This window comes from Pezoporus flaviventris, unplaced genomic scaffold (genome assembly GCF_033815535.1).
Source record: "Pezoporus flaviventris isolate CSIRO_AGI_PZ_B2104156 unplaced genomic scaffold, CSIRO_AGI_Pfla_v1 ptg000007l, whole genome shotgun sequence".
Lineage (NCBI taxonomy): Eukaryota > Metazoa > Chordata > Aves > Psittaciformes > Psittacidae > Pezoporus > Pezoporus flaviventris.
In genome coordinates this window covers 70,320,535-70,336,689 of record NW_026892555.1, presented here as the reverse complement: position 1 = coordinate 70,336,689, position 16,155 = coordinate 70,320,535, and the positions used below count along the sequence as shown (strand labels likewise).

General features: G+C 38.3%; 1 long non-coding RNA gene across 2 annotated transcripts in view; it reads right to left on the bottom strand.

Annotated features, from left to right (window-relative positions):
* LOC133266400 (uncharacterized) overlaps positions 1 to 15,799 on the bottom strand; it is a 37,738-nt gene extending 21,939 nt beyond the window's left edge. The window contains exons 1-2 of one of the 2 annotated variants that reach the window (XR_009742373.1): positions 15,718 to 15,799; positions 4,927 to 5,001 (exon numbers count right to left, since the gene is read on the bottom strand). This is a non-coding gene — a long non-coding RNA (uncharacterized LOC133266400). Of the gene's footprint in view, positions 1 to 4,926; positions 5,002 to 7,123; positions 7,270 to 15,717 lie in introns of those variants that run through there. The other variant, XR_009742372.1, reaches the window with a different exon arrangement.
* Positions 15,800 to 16,155: the final 356 nt, after the last annotated feature.

Sequence of the window (16,155 nt, the reverse complement as noted above, 5' to 3'; positions counted from 1 at the left end):
GTGAGACTGACTGGTCTGTAATTCCCTGGGTCATCCATTTTCTCCTTCTTGAAAATGGGGGTTATATTCCCCTTTTTCCAGTCTTTGGAAACTTCACCTGACTGCCATGATTTCTCAAATATGATGGACAGTGGCTTAGTAACTTCATTTGCCAGCTCCTTCAGGACCCGCGGATGGATTTCATCAGGTCCCGTGGACTTGTGTACGTTCAGGTTCTTAAGATGGTCTTGAGCCAGATCCTCTCGTACAGTGGGCCTAGGGTCTTCATTCTCACAGTCTCTCCGTCTGCCTTCCAAGAACCTAAGTTGACTTATCCTAAGGTGGGTTGATAATTTTAGAAAATTACAGTTCTGAAAGTTTTAGACCCCTTTCATTACTACGGCTTTGATATTTGTCTGTGAGTAGAGTGCTGATAGCGAATACAGAGAAAAGCAGCAGATTACTATTATTGTGTTAATAGCAATCCTGAGAAACTTCCCAGAAATTTTACCAGCTCTTTATCATTTGTGAATATTTTTTCTGGTAACTATGAGGTTCCCCCATATGCCTTCTCTCTTCTATTTTCTCCTAATTAATTTCCATGCTTTTCTATTCTGCTCCATGAGGAGACACTGTTCAGCAAGAAGCTGTGGTTAGTAAGGAAGTGGTGCATGTCTCATGAGGCATGTGTTTTCAGCAGCCTTCTCCCTAGACTTAGCAGCTGTCAATGATATAGAGATTTGAAAGTTGCCTGCACATATGGGTATGATATAAAAGATTTCCTTTAAAGGAAACAAAATAAGGAAGAAAGCTGAATTTCCAGATGCTACTTTTAGATGAGATTCTGGTTGCAAGCACATATGCAGTCTGTATAGCAATTAACTGTTCCAACACAGGAACCAAAACAACAGTGCAAAGGATGCTTGTGTTGAAATCAGCTAAAGGTTAAGAAGGCAATGATTAAGCATTGAAAATCAGGAACACTCTGAAGATAGGCTATATTCAAGATAGAACCATTTTTATTATCTTTCTTGGAAAAAAAGCAGAGAGAAGCAAGTCAGAAATGCTGAGAATTGCTTTGGTTTTGTTTTTAGAAAAGTAAAAAGTAAATGAATGAAATTATCATAGCACACTATACCATTTAAAATAAATAAACTGATTTCTGACCATCATTTGCTGAAGAATGCGCAAAAACATCTGCAGAGAAGTCTCAGTCTGGAAGATGAAACTGAAAATGCGTGCATCAGTGATCTTCATGTGTGAGAGACACCAGTAACACTGGCCACAGAGAAAGAAATTATAGTGTTCTTTTCTGGAAATGTTTCTCCTATGGTGACAGCTGGCATTTTACAAAGAATAACTAAAAATGCCATTTATGCAGTAGAAAGAATGGGACCCATATTGCAAATTTCTTTTTCTTTTTTTTTTTTTTTCTTAAGTATCATTTGTGGAAGTACTGACATTTATGAATGATATTTTTATTTCCTGGCTGTTTTTGTTACCTTTGACTAAATGTCTCAATTCCCTACAGCATAGAAAGGAAACCATTGATGGTCAATTTCTGTAATTCTACTGGCTTCAGCAGCAACATTTGTGTGAATAAGAACAGGATGAACAGGAACAGAATTCCATCCTGGGGATATTTTTACATAGGGAAATTAGAATACATATAAATTAAGATTTTGGTTAAAATGAAATGTATTTTATCTTTCCCATCCTACAGTGGTGCAAGGGAGAGCTCTGTGTCACTGCCTGTGTGTCATGATTTACACCAGCCGGCAACTAAACACCACTCATCTGCTAGCTTACTCCCCATGATGTAATGGGGAGGAGAATTGGAAAGAAAAAGGTAAAAAAATGTGGGTTGAGGTAGGAACAGCTTAATAATTTAAATACATTAAAATATAGTAATAACAACAGCAATTATAATAATATTAATGAAAAGAATTTTTTTTCTCTCTTCTCGAGAGGGAAATAAAACCCAAGAAATGACAAATGATGCGCAATACACCATCCAGTATAATTCCTGACTAAGGCCCAGCCTGTCCTTGAGCAGCAATCAATTCCATCTGGGTACCTCCTCCCAGTTTATATATTGGGTGTGAGTTGCTGTGGTACAGAAAATCTCTTTAGCAGTTCGGTCAGCTGTCCTGGCTGTGCTCCTTCCTGGGTTCTTGTGTCCCTCCTCACTGATAGAACATGGGAAATGGAAAAGTCCTTGGTTTAGGGTAAGCACTGCTCAGCATCAACTTGTATTATCAACATTATTCTCAGACTAAATCCAAACCACAGCACTGCACCAGCTACTAGGAAGAAAATAAACTGTATCCCAGTGGAAACTAGGACACTGTGACAGTCCCTCCACTGCTGGAAGCTGTCAGAGGCATTCTGAATAGACATTACTTGGGTAGTGTACACAAACCTGATTTTTGACTTTTACAGAAGCAAGCATTCAGAGCTTGAGGAAGAGAGTGTTTCATGAAGTTTTGACATTTGAATTTCTCCTGGTAATTATGTATTGTCATTCTTGTTTGCTTATTGTTTTCACACTCCAAAATAATGGAAAGAGATGTCATAGAACTGTAGGAAACTAATTGGGAATCACTCAGAGTTTGATTAATTAAGTGTAATTTACTTTTTGACATTTCTGAAAGGAAAAAATGCTTTCCTACAAAAGTAAAGTTGCTGAGTTTCATTTTATCAAAGTTGAGTTGTTTTCTTCTAAGCATAAATGTTTCAACTGCCTTATTTTTATCCAGCATAAAGTCACAATAAACAGTATATAATCTCTGAGCCCCATCCACTGCTACATTTTGTCAATTTAATGTTGGTATAACTCAGTAATAAAGAGAAAAAAATCTACTGACTTAAATATACAAAACTGGTTATACACTGGTAAATTTATCCTATAGTATAATCCTCATATATTTTGATTCCAATGCTTAAAACAGATGTTGTGAAACTGAATAAACAAGTTTGTGGTTTTTTTTTCTTGAGAACAAAGCAGTTAAGCTACTGGAGTTAAAGAAAAGATAGATATCTTTGTTATTGAAAAATTCTGTTTCAGTGTCAGAAGTGAATTTTTCCTGTGATTCTATGTTACGGCCACTTAACGACTACGGTAACCATAATAAATGCTTTTTTTTTCTCCAGCTATCTTAGTAGTGTTTACTTTATGGTTGATCTATTTTTATTGAAGTCATGACGCAATTATCTGTGAATTGTGTGGTTTTGTATGTTCAACATTTCTTGCTTTACCAATCAACCACACATTTGTTTTCTTGGGTGTCCAAGGATGTCAAGCTTGTAATTAACACTAGACTTATCAAGTTCTCAGACAGTATAAAACACTGGCCTTTAAGCAGTTCTTGATGTATACACATGTGCACTGGCAGTGAATGTTCAAAATGTGTATGAGGAAATGTTTGTGAACTGAGATGTTTCAATTTTCTAAGAGAAGTGGAAATTGATATTACTGGGATTTTTTAAACTTGTTCAGAACAGGCCGTGTCACATATTAAAGTTAATGCACTTATAGGAAATGCATGTGTCAGACATCTACAAATGTGATCAATAGTGCTGGTTTTGGCTGGGGTAGAGTTAATTTTCTTCGTAGTAGCTAGTACAGGTCTGTGTTTTGGACTTTTGCTGGAAACTGTTTTGGTAGCAGTGGTATTCTAGTTACTGCTGAGCAGTGCTTACACAGAGCCAAGACATTTTCTGCTCCTCATACCACCCCACCAAGTAGACTGGGGATGCACAAAGAGCTGGGAGCTGTTGTCAGCTGACCAAAGGGATATTCCATTGCATATGGCATCATGATCAGAACATAAAGCTGGGGGAAAAAGAAGGGAGATGGGGAGGGGGAAACATTCAGAATGATGGTGTTTGTCTTCCCAAGTAACCATTATGTGTGACAGAGCCCTGCTTTCTTGAAGATGGCTGAATGCCTGCCTGCCTGTGGGAAGTGGTACATGAATCCCATTTTGTTTTCCTTGCATGTACAACTTTTTCTTTCCCTATTAAACTGTCTTTATCTCAACCCATGAGTTTTCTTACTTTTACCCTTCCAATTCTCTCCCCCATCCCACTGGTGGGGAGTAAGCAAGTGGCTGTGTGGTACTTAGCGGCTGGCAGGGATAAAGCCACAACACTGTTACTTTAAGAATGGATTTCTTTGTTTTGTAATGTTAATTTGTCCCGGGTTCAGCAGTAGCAGTCATTTTTCTTCTTCTTAGTAGCTGGTGTAGTGCTGTGGTTTTGACTTTCCGCCTGGGAACAGCACTGATAACACCGATGTTTTAGTTGCTGGTCAGAATGTTTAGTCTGACCAAGGACTTTCTGAGTCTTGTGCTCTGCCAGGGAGGAGGGGAAGCCGGGAGGAAGCAGAGACAGGACACCTGACCCAAACTAGCCAAAGAAGTATTCCATACCACAGCACGTCATGCCCAGTATGTAAACTGGGCGCAGTTACCTGGAAGGGCTGGATCACTGCTCGGGTTGGGCTGGGTATCGGTCGGTGGGTGGTGAGCAGTTGTATCGCTTCCCTTGTTATTTCCCTTATCATTGTTATTATTGGTGGTAGCAGCAGTGGTTTTGTGTTATACCTTAGTTACTGGACTGTTCTTATCTCAACCCATGGGAGTTACATTCTTTTGATTCTCCTCCCCATCCCGCCAGGAGCAGGGAGAAAAGTGGAGGGAGTGAGAGAGAGAGTGTGTGGTCTAATTTACAGCTGGGCTTAAACCATAACAATGTACAGAGAGAAAATCCGTATGAACAAATTTGGAGCTGGCTTAAGAAAAGAGAATTTCATTAAAGTTAGCATTTCCATTGTTAAAAACTGCAAATGTGGAAGGTAAAGATCAAGGAATAGCAAATACAGTAAATATATAAAATCAGGCAGAAGACAGATGAAACAGCAGACTAAGAAAGTGTCTAGCCCACCTGGTATTTCATATGCTTTACTTTTCAGAAGCTGCAATTAAAATGTTCACAGAAGTCTGCTTCTCAGATGGCAAACTGCTCCAAAGAAAGGAAAAAAAATAAACAGATAAATATTTTAAATCACTTTTTTTTTTTTTTCCTGGTTACAAAAACATCTGTGCCTGTGTCATCAATTTACCACCACAAGGCAGGCATTCAAAATTTGAGACCTTGAGAAACAGCAGCCCTTGCTGCTAGAAGTTACTGGGGAAACAACCAGGGGTGAAAGCCTATATTGTATCAACTGCTATACAGTACCTGCCTGTATGCATGCTCTTGTAGCACACAAGCACAGTGACACTCAAGGAGAAACAACAGATGAGTAAATGAGAGATCAATGGATTTACTCACAGTCCTTGGTGCTATTCAATATCAATAACGGCAGGAAAATCTATTTCTACCTTGAAAATAAAAAAGAAAAACTACAACTTAAACATCATGAGTTCCTTGCTTTGAAGCAGTTTGAGACTTGACATACCAGTACAATGAATAGCAGATTTTATTTTTTTATTTCTTATTTTTGCATTGAAATACAGTGGCACAGTCTTGGTTTAGGCTTCATTATGTCAATATTTGATGCACATCATGAGGAAGCGTCTCTCCCACATAACACATTTTTCAGAATAATACTGCATTCAGTCAACTTTCCTATGGGTAAACCTCAGGAAGATGGTAGTTCTGAGAGAAAACAAATATGAGAGCATCAGAAAGCAAAAGCTCTGATGTTTACAGTTGTCTTTCGTAAACTAAACCATGAACCCAAATATGGGTACCTCAGACTTATGACAGAATCTGTAATCTGAAAATGAAATTATACAAGAACAACTGATCCTTGTTATAATCACAGAAAACCATACATCAGAGACATTTAATTTATATTGCTATAGCTTGTCAGGGATAAAAATACTTCTGAGGACTCTCTTAAGAACTTATGGTAAAAAAATAAACAAATGTCATGATCACTGAGTTATAAGAAAGCCCATTTCTTCAGAGTTATACAACAAATGCCACAAAGATTATTACTTTAAAAAAAAAAATAGAGATGCAGAATATAATATATAACCCTTCATCCTTGTTAAGCCTGACAATTACTGTCACTGGCTCATCTATAGATCTTCTCGTTTTGTCAGCCTTACATTTTGAAGCTTTTTGATACACTACTCAGACAGAAACTTTTTAATAAAGCTTTGGTATGTGTGTTGAATTTTAAGCAAAATTACTGGTCATGAGATATAGATAGGGTGGACAATCTTCACTGACAGAGCATTGCCAGAGAAGATCAAATTTCCAATATTTTATTTTCATGGGTGGTCTGTTCTCAAGGTTCTGATGATAATGAAGATGCTTTAAAAAAACATGAAGTTGCTCTGTCAGAAGGGCAGGAAAATAGGAGTAGTGCCCTCTCTTTCAGTCAGTACCTCTTGGTATTGTAACTTTGTTACTTAAATTGTTCTCAGTCTGAAGCAATCATTTTCTGGATGGCTTCTGCCTGACATTATGTTATTCCAGCTGTTACTAGTCAGCCAACTAGCTACGCTGGGTGGGTAGTGATTTTGTCATTTAGAGCTTTCATGGCCCTCCTTGAACATTTCTTACTTTCCCCCCCTCCAAAAAAAAAACCAAACCCTCCCTCCCTTAACAGGCATGAGGAGCATGCACACTAAAAAGTCTCGTGTGCAAGAATAAAGTCAGGGTTCCCTCAATAACACCAGCTCAGTGCTCTGCAAGGATATGGTGGTTAGCCAAAATGCCATCATATCTTCTGTAAGGCCCATCAGGGATCCTGCTCTTAATGCTGATGTTGCATTACCTTGTACTAATGCTGTCATGCCACAGAACGTGTCTTGTTCTGCAAACACTGCAAATGCAGCACAGTGTTCAGCAACTGCCATTACTTCTGCTCTTCAGCTGTTGTTTCTCCTAGGCAATATGCCTAATGGCTAGAATATCTCCTGAATACCGAGCTACCAGCCAAGTTTCATGGCAAAAAGGAAAACTCTCCCATTTTTTGTAATGGGCAGAAAATGGGATATTCTCACCCTGTTCTTGCAACCCTCCTTTTCACTCCTTCTTAGAGTCATAATCTGGCAGTACCCTACCAGTTCATTACTGATGATAAATCCCACCACGGCACTTCTCAGTCCTGCAGCTACCATACCTTTTCCAAGAGATATCCTCTCCTCTCAGCTGTAGCCCACTTATTAGCTAGCTGCAAGTAATAACATTGCTGCTCAAAACTTAATGTCTGTTGTGAGGTAAAACGTGTAATGTTTCAACAATATAACAGCTCACAGTATTGTCCAAAAATATTTTTTTATTTAAGAATGGGAGATGTGCCCTTTCAGAAAAGTGCAAGCAGTGCTTGCTTCTGTGGGTAGAGATTTTGCATGTACCAGTGGCCACTCAGAGCTACAGACCACAAAATAATAATGCTACTGGGTGCTAAAGGCACCATATAGGGTGACTTTAAAACAATTCAGTGTAGTATTTTACTGCAAATGCTACCTACCTTGTAATATAATTTTTCCTTAAAGACAAAATGAATACTTCAAGGACTCCATTATCTTTGCTTTAGTTTCCTGAATTGGATGCTTTTCTCTGTGCTTTGTAAGGTTAATTTAAAATAGTCGTGAGGGGCTACTTACTTTAGGAAGCACTGCTCTCATCCTCCAGACAGCTTCTGAGTTTTAATCCACAGTAAACTCTCAGGTCATTCTCCAGTTACCTTCAGAGATCTCTTTAAAAATATTTTGAATTTCTACTTCCTAAAGATCTCATTTTTCTTCCTATCAAAATTCACAATTTTCCCCTGTGATTTCTGAAGTCTGCCCTGAACACAAGTAGCATGTTTTATTGAGTATGGATCTATATTGCTGTCATACTATCATTACCAATTGTCATGGTTTAATCTCAGTCAGCCACACAGCTGCTTGCTCACTCCCCCTGCTCCCGGAGGGATGGGTAGGAGAATCGAAAGAATGTAACTCCCATGGGTTGAGATAAGAACAGTCCAGTAACTAAGGTATAACACAAACCACTGCTGCTACCACCAATAATAACAATGATAAGGGAAATAACAAGGGAAGAGAATACAATTGCTCACCACCCACTGGCCGATACCCAGCCCAACCTGAGCAGTGACCAAACCCTTCCAGGTAACTGCCCCCAGTTTATATAGTGGGCATGACATGCTGTGGTATGGAATACTTTTTTGGCTAGTTTGGGTCAGGTGTCCTGTCTCTGCTTCCTCCCGGCTTCCCCTTCTCCTTGGCAGAGCATGAGACTCTTGGTCCTTGGTCAGACTAAACATTACTGAGCAGCAACTGAAAACATCGGTGTTATCAGTGCTGTTCCCAGGCGGAAAGTCAAAAACACAGCACTGCACCAGCTACTACAAAGGAGAAAAAATGGCTGCTACTGCTGAACCCAGGACACCAATAAAAGTTAACTTTTCATTTTCTGTATTATCTTTTGCTGATGAAATAATAGGTTTCTCATTCTGGCAAAACAATTTCTCTTCTTTTTGTACCCCAACAGTTTTATACTCTTTTCAGGCACCTTGTTTGTCTTTGCTTCCTAAATCAGCCTCTGAATGTGGACATGAGTATGGGGAAATTCAACAGTTTCCATATTCTCTCTAGGGATAGCAGGATTGCAAACATGAACTGAAATGCATAACTGTGGTCTGTTTTTTTGCTGGCGCGGTTTTGTTTTATTGTTTTTCTTTCTTTTTTTCTCTCCTTGATCTTCAGCAGTCTGCAGCAATTCCATCAGAGTAAGGAGATACACAATCAGAAGAGCCTACCTTGCTAGGAATCCAAATGAGACTGCATTCTTTAACAGCCAGCATGCGATCCCTTCATTTTCATTCCTGTTCAGTAGTACTTCTTACAAGCCCCACTAATGATCCTGGAAAAATTGTCAGATTTTGCCATTTGAGGGCATTTGAGCATGATGGAGCTTTGCTCAGCTGAAACCCCTTTATTAAATCAAGTTTTTCTTTGCTACAGAAGCTAAATCAGCCTGAATGCTGTGCTTTGTCACTGTTCGTTGTGTGTACAGATTGCTCTGAAAAAGCTCAACTGACTCTTAGGGAAAATTTCTAACTTTCATGCTTGCATAATGAATATATCTAATTGATAATAATGTAAACATACATTTGAAGTGACTACAAAACCCACCATTTGACAGTGTAAATTGTGTTAGTAGTGGCATCATTGCAGAAAGGGGGTTAAAAATCTGTGCTCACTCCTTTCTTACCTGTACTTGATCTGCTGAGTGATGTCAAATTAGAGGTAGGTATATTATGTCAATTTAAGAACTGAACTGAGACAATGGATTCATTTTAGCAGGTTAAAAACTATATAGCCATTAGCAGGCACTACTGTTCTATCACACTGTGGTCAACAGGAACTACAAACAAAAAGGTCAAAAAAATTCTATCTGGAAAACTTTTTCAGCTGGGCTTGTACTATAAACTTGTATGGGGCTCTAATACAGGCTGATGTGCCAGTTACACCAGTGTGTTATACCAAAATCTGAAATAAAATGAAACAACAAATTTAGTGACATTAGAAATTCAGGTATCCAGATGACACACTGCTGGGCACACAACATTGTTTTATCAAACAGGTATTTGTCTCAATTAAGCTAGATTCATGCCTGATTTTCAGTTTCCCCCTGCAAGAAAGACATCAGTATGAACAGGTACGATACTTTCCACCTGCCATCCAGAGCAGTCATGATCTCACCATGTTCTCAGTTCTTAATGTAAAACCTCAAATTAAATTTGATCATTAAAAATATAATATTCTTGATCAAACTTTACTCAGACAAGCAGGAAACCTTGTCTTTCTAAATTCAGCCACACAAAAATTACACCATGTCTCCTCTTGCAGTCATCTTCTAAGTCTCATGCTGGATTCTGGTTCTTATTTTCCCTGTGGTGGACTATTTGGATTGCTAAAAAGTATTTTAGCTGGATCAGACTCTTTTTTTAAATCAAGTTATTTTGTTATAAATATGTATGGCCACTGTTTTTGGCAATCTTTCAACATGCCTCCAAGTTGGTCAGAAATGTTAGGGTCCCATGGGTGTATGTATACTCACACTGTGAAATCATATACTACACTGTGGAAAGCAAAGAGGTTACCAAGTGGTTAACTATGGAAAGTTGCAAAGATATGATTTCATACTATAAACCAAAAAGAATTAATGTTTCCACAAAAAGCTCTGGAGCTAATGTACTCTCTCTAAAGTGGTGAGTCAGACAATCAGATTCATACTATGTCTTTTTTTAAAAAAAAAAAAAACAACAAAACCCAAACCCTTTTCTCCATTAGAGGTATGCTTAAAGAGCCAAAGTATGCAATTTGCTGGCTACATTTAAGCAGTGAAAACACCTACCACCTAGCATTGGTAAAAGTTTTCTTAAAAATGCTTGTTACCTTTCTCTTTTTATCTCACTTGGATGATCACTTTATTAAACAGTGATTTCATTCTTAGTTTTGAAATCCTCACCTATGATAGGAAAAGGATGTTTTAAAACTAAATTGAATGTCTTCAGGAGCAGGAATAAAAAAGGTTTGGGGGTGAAAGGGATACACAGCTGCTGGGTAATTCTCCTTAGCTGCTATCCACAGCTGACATTTATTAGAGCCTTCAAGCCACTTGTGCAAAAAACCTGCAGTGGTTCCTCTGTGTTTGTGGCTGACTTTCAATCAGTCCTATAGGCTTTTATTCCTGAAGTGAATCAATAGAGAGAGTTATTTTCAAAAGGCCCAAGTCATCTGCACTCTATTCGCATTTAGAACATTATTTCAGCTTCTTTCCCACAGAGCAAATATCACCAGCAACAAGACCACACCTTTTCATATCTATAAGGGAAAAGGGCAGTTTAACACTTTTGGCAAAGATATAAAGGTAACATCAGCTGTTTGAAGACACTTCTTTTTAATCTGCCTAAAAAAAAAGAAATAATACAAAAGAAAGTAGATAGGACTTGTGGTGTTTGAATTTATGTAAAGCTAGCCATTTCAGAACAAATTGCTGGGTAACCCTTTTGGAAGGAAAGATTCTATGAAATAGAATACTTTGGCTTTCAAAAATGAACAAAACTCCCTTGCTTTAGCCCAAATTAGTTCAATGCAGAAATGGGTAATAGAGCACACGGGCTTGCATCTAGTGTTTTTATCACTTCTAAGTATGTCTCTGTCTAGAGATTAAGGAATGGCAAAAAAAACATTTTTATTGAAACATTTGTCCAAATTTCAGAGGTAATTTTAATGTGACTGTCATTTTAAGTGACTGCTTCTGCATGTAAGCGTTATTAGCACATATATATATATCAAAAGTGATTTTGAAACTGATGTTAATCAGATCGCTTATGCACATCCTTTTCATGACATTGTTGAGAACCTGATCCCTGACACATTAAAAATCTGTAAGTAAATTTAAACAATTTTCACTGATATTATAAACTGTGTGGACTATTTATTGCTTCAGAAATAACTCATGTAGCAATGTATAACATAAATAGCTGACAAAGCATAGGCTTCATGTAAGAAAAAAATCTTTGGGTCATAAATTTTTTGTTATTAAATTGAATCATTTTTCCAAGTTGTCATCACAGCATTTGTCCCAGCTACCACATTTTCAGTGGTGTAAATGAGAACTGAATAGGTACAGCATTTCCTTGTATTTTGTGAGGATAGCTCTTAATGGACTTTCTCAGTCCAAATAACATTGATTTGGATTAGTGGTGATTGCAGATAAATGATAATGAGGTAGAAGTAGGAAAAAGGATTGTAGGATTCAGCACTTTATATTAATACATAAAGTTTACTCAAAAATTCCATTACATGCAGTCTAATAATGGTTTTAAATGAACTGCTTTGAATTGACGATGGAAACTACAAAGGTTTTTCATAACCATCATCATTGTATTTTTCAGATTGCCACACATATACCCAGAATACCTTTTTTTCAGATAAAGAAGTAAATATATCTGCAGTGTTGGAATACTAGAGCAGAGGAACAGCAGTCCTGTGCAGAAGTCACAGAAGTATTGGAATTAAGAAGTATTGGCCTGAGGGAGATTCCTCAAATCCATACAGCAGCTAACGCACACTGCAAGCGACAGTGACATTCTGGGAAGTGCTGAAATTGCACATAATAATTTTCTATTCAGTTTGATCAACATTCATGTTTATTTTTCACAAGTCTATTAAACAAAGTGCTACAAGATCTAAGACCAACAGAACCGAGTTTCAGACAAGACAGCATGTATTTTAAATTGCCAGTCCTGCATTTTAATCTGGTGACAGTTCACCTGATACTATGGTTTCAGTCTGTGCTAATTTTTAATGTAGAAGTAATTCTCCTAGATTTAGCTGGTGACATTACAATGTTGGAGGCCTCCTGTGTTGTGTTTAAGTTCTACAATAGGTCTTAAAGACAGAACGTAAGTGAAAAGGTGGTGAAACTGTGACACTCAAGTGTGTTTAACACTTCTATTGTAGTGATAGCAATAGGAACATCTACAGAAGAGTATCCACTAACCCTTGTTTATACTTCTTACATTGCAAAGGCAAATGAGTATCTCAGTTTTCTAGTAAAAGCACTAAGAAACTAAGGGACTAAATTATCATTACTGGACTAAGAATACAGTATGAAACATTTCTGAACTCAGATCAGCTGCAAGCTAATTTTTCCAACATTTGTTTGTGTTTAATGAAAACAAAGCCTAGATACATGTCAGGAAAAATTGAATTTCCTATTAAAACTGTTGTGGTCTACTGGCTTTTTAGAATTTTAAGACTCACAATGGCAAATTAACCCTCTGAACTGCTTCATTCTGAGAGTATAATTAATTTTCATTTAGACATGGAATGTATGACTTTTTTGATCTTGTAGTGACTATACATTTTTTTAATTGGTTTAGTGTTGCCAAAACCTGACTAAATATACAGCAGCCTGAAGAGTCATGCAGCAGAAATCTTCCTGCTCCATTTGCTTGATCAGACATATATCAATTATTTACCACACAGAAGGTGCAGTATCCTTTAGGGTCATTGAATCTATGGAAAATTGCAGCTGACATTTCTGGAACAGAATTGAATTGCAAGAGCTTCCTGGTATTCATTTATCAAAGGTGAGATGGAGAGTAACCCCCGAGTTAGCTCAAAAAAAGCCACTTTGGGCAAATGAGGTACTGCATTTCTGCCAGCCCACAGAAAATGTGCCCTGATACGTGAACACTCAGAAACCCACAAAAAGTATCAGATTAATCCTAAAAATAAGAATGACATTTGTACAGTTATGGCTGTATGGCATTTTCTGGTATTTTAATGATAAAAGCCTTCCACCTCCAAAATTTTAGCTTGTATCAGTTGGAGTGGTATAGTCAGACTCTCTCATTTCAATATGCACTTTTTATTTCACAGGACAAAAGCCTGCTTTGATGTTCCCTGTGGTCTGAGAAAATTCTCTCACTTTCACTGAGCTGCATGAAACAAGGCGTGTCCAGACTTGGTTCAGTGGGCTCAGATGGCTGGTCTTTGTTAAAGTTAGTCCAAAAATGCTCAGATTTCATCTTGATAAGCCTAAGAGCATCCCCAGCTCTCCACGTTCTGCACCCACTAAGCAGAGTGTAGGATGGTAGGTATCAGCAGTACAAGTTAAATGGGTGCATCCTCCTCCCACCCACTCTGGTTCACATGAGAATGACTTGCACTGGAAATGGTAGAGGGTTTTTTTCAGGTTCAACACCTGAGAGCAAAATGTGTACACATACTTAATATACTTGCAGTTACAGGACAAGTTTAATAATAAGCAGGAATAAATGTTTTAGCCTGTGAAACTCAAAGATTAACAGTCGTTTGCCCAAGAATCCACCTGGGCACAGGGAGATGGCCAGAAACCAGAGCCCACGCCAGGTTTTCATCAACTGCCCTTTCAGAGGCAGAAGACAAGCATGGTCCAGCTTGAACATTCCTTTGTGAATACATTAGCCTGTAAAATCATTAAGACTAAGTATCCAAACGGAGTGAGTTTGGTGCTGCAGGACTGAAGATGAAGTCTAAAGGAGAGTTTTGACTCTCCACATCTTAAGTAAGCTAAGTGAGGCCCCGATGCTTCATCTCTATTTGGTCAGGTAAACTTACCTGCTCCTGTGGGGTCCTGCTGAATACTACAGCAATGTTTCTCACTTACCTGGATAAATAAATAGAGGTGTGGCAGGATTCCTGCAATTTGATGCAGAGCAGTGAAGAACATTTTAGGTTCCATTAACCAGCTCCCTCTCCAGTTGGTATAGCATGCCATGCCAAAGTAGTCACAGGCACAGAAGAAATAAGAATGGGCCTCACACTTTGGTCATTACTCTGGAGTCTATTGAACGGATGAGATTTAAATGCAAAGGATATTATGTCACGCTAGGCTCCACCTGCTCTAGAAGCAATGCTAACCACTTGCCTTGAAGATTTTAATAAATGGCACAGGACTAACTTCTGCTGTTATTGAAGCTAGCCCAAGCAGATATTGTAGAGCTATGAAGACATTGTGCAGAAAATCTCTGGTTGGCAGTCTTGGGACAAGATTTGGACAAACCAGCAAGGGCTTGCTGCCCAGTATGAGGAATCTGTTGCCATATATTATAAACAACCAAAGGCTATCTACTGATATCAGTTGAAACTTTTCCTCAACTGTTGATGCAGCAGAATGCTTATTAAAATTATGGAATTAACAGTTGATCATATTGCATACAACTGTATAGCAATAATTTATCTTTCTTAGCAACCTTAGGATACAACAGTATTTTGTTGCCAGGGCAGACTGATCATGATGTTACATTCTTAAGACCCTTTTTAAAAAATCAAGGTACATTAGAAGTCCTAGCATAAGGAAGGAACCACCGTTAGTAAGTCACTGAGGTACTGAGCATACTGCATTAGCACTGTGGCAGTATGCTTATACAAGAAAAGCCTGCATTTTCTGGGAATTGCCATGATACTATTTCAGTACCTTTCCAATTTATTTTTCCTCCTCTTATGTAAGTCCAAACACAGGTAGTAATAACTGGTAACAGACTGTCTGGACCATCCCTATAGCAATTGTCTCCCAGTCACTGACTGTTCATTGAAAAAACAAAATTTTATTTTCTATAGCCATCAATGCACTCCTATTTAGCTCAGTGGAGCAGTATAAACACATCAGCTGATCACAACCATTTTAACTTCAAACTGCAAGTTATTTAAGAAGCTCATTTATTATATATTATTATACATAAAAAAGGTATATACATAAACACACACTCCACTTAAAATTTATTTCGCTACAGTGAGTTGCAAAAGAAATGAAGGAGAGGAATATATAGTCCTCCCCTCAAGCATTCTCTAACCAAGCAGTAACAAAATCACCTGCTGTAGTAGCATAGCTAGCTTCCAACTAAGCTCCAATAATGTATAAAATAGCTCTTGTGCCACACCTGGAAACAATATGCTCTAACAGCAAATATAGAGGACATTACAGAAGTTTACTATCAGAAAGCAATAAGAGAGTAGTCACTATTTAAGAGAAAGCAAGTCAGGAACTAAGGAGCGTCTCAGAGCTTGTAGGCATAGGCCTCTCCAGTTTAGGCTTGTCCCAACACTCCCAGTAACGTAAGACAGATGGAGAAACAACAGCCGTGTTGCACCACAATCCTAGATCTTAAGAAAAGTCCACAGTAAAGAACGCAGAGTGAGATCAAACCTTCAAATCAAAGCACATGTCAAGGTCAGGTGTAGCAATCATCAAATAGAGATGAAGACAGCAAATCAACACCTAAGGCAGGATGATGTTCTGTAACAAGATAGAAGCTGTAACAGCCAGACTCCAACAATTCTCTGATGCAGCTTAAGCAAGAAGTGAAACTTCCTGGTGGAGGTTAAGTAGAGCTCTTGGGCCTATGGGGTGTGGAGGAAGCCTCAGGTGAGGATGTTTTGCCCAGTCCCATCTGGGCTTATTAGTGCCACATGGCCCTAGTGGGAGAGGAAATATATGAAGTTATAGTTGTGTGTTGGCTGGAGTTTGTTTGGTTTTCTGTTTTTGTTCTCTAGATATATGGTTATAGGGAGCTATCAACAATATGGTGACATAGGCTGAGGGGAAACATGTCTTGAGCCTGCAACCTGTGAGGTGCTGATGGGG